The sequence below is a fragment of the Bison bison genome, unplaced genomic scaffold (genome assembly GCF_000754665.1).
Source record: "Bison bison bison isolate TAMUID 2011002044 unplaced genomic scaffold, Bison_UMD1.0 scf7180017864238, whole genome shotgun sequence".
Lineage (NCBI taxonomy): Eukaryota > Metazoa > Chordata > Mammalia > Artiodactyla > Bovidae > Bison > Bison bison.
The window spans coordinates 1,223,831-1,224,859 of record NW_011494810.1 but is presented as its reverse complement, the minus strand read 5'-3'; positions in this window follow the sequence as shown (position 1 = coordinate 1,224,859).

The window sequence follows — 1,029 nt, the reverse complement described above, 5'->3', positions numbered from 1 at the left end:
TGCAGGAGACACCAGAGAGGCAGGTTTGATCCCTGGTTGGGGAAGGCCAGGGCAACCCACTCCAATATTCTTGCCTGGAAAATTCCATGGACAGAAGAGCCTGGCCGGCTACAGTCCATAGGGTCACACAGAGTCAGACACGACTGAAGCGACTTAGCACTGACCCACACACACAGGTGGAGATTAATGTAGTGGCTTCCAGGCAACAGCACCATGACAAACTCCCTAAATTCCTTGTCTGATGTCCCCTCTGTCTGATGATCTAGACAGAGGAACTGTAAGAATTTGGTGTGTTCAACTCATCCCTTTTGTTTCCTCTTTGTTTTCCATTCTAGAAGCCACTCCCTCCAATCATGGCAAGAGAGTATCAGAAGTGTCCAGAAAAGTTCTTAACTTTCACAGGCTTTGGGTTGTGGACAGACCTGTGTGTACAAAGTATGTATGTGTGCATGGGAGTAGGGAGGAAGGGGGACTCAGGAGTGGGGGTAGGAGAGTTCTTTATATTGCTTTTATAATTTTTTAAAAAATAACACAGGACTATGTTTCTATGTTTATTTCTTCATTACACTCACAATCTTATTGGTATTTGTTGTCATCAGGGCAACAGCAGAGGGATGGAAGTCAACTCATCTTGGGGACTCAGGGATTTCTTTCTTAATTATATTAATTCTAATATCTAAAAGGTGGATCCCAATCCTGTTTCTAATCACAGAGAACTCTGAAAATAGACTAATTTATCTGATGCAAAATCAGCACCTAAATAGACAGATCTTTAAACGAGGGAAACAATATCGCAATAAAATAGATAACCTGGAAGAAATGGACAGATTCTTAGAAAAGTTCATTCTTCCAAGACTGAACCAGGAAGAAACAGAATGTATGAACAACCCAATTACAAGCACTGAAACTGAAGCTGTGATTAAAAAAAAAAAAAAAATCTCCCCTAAAACAAAAGCCCAGGACCACATGGCTTCACAGGAGAATTCTATCAAACATCTAGAGAAGAGCTAATGCCTGTCCTTCTAAACT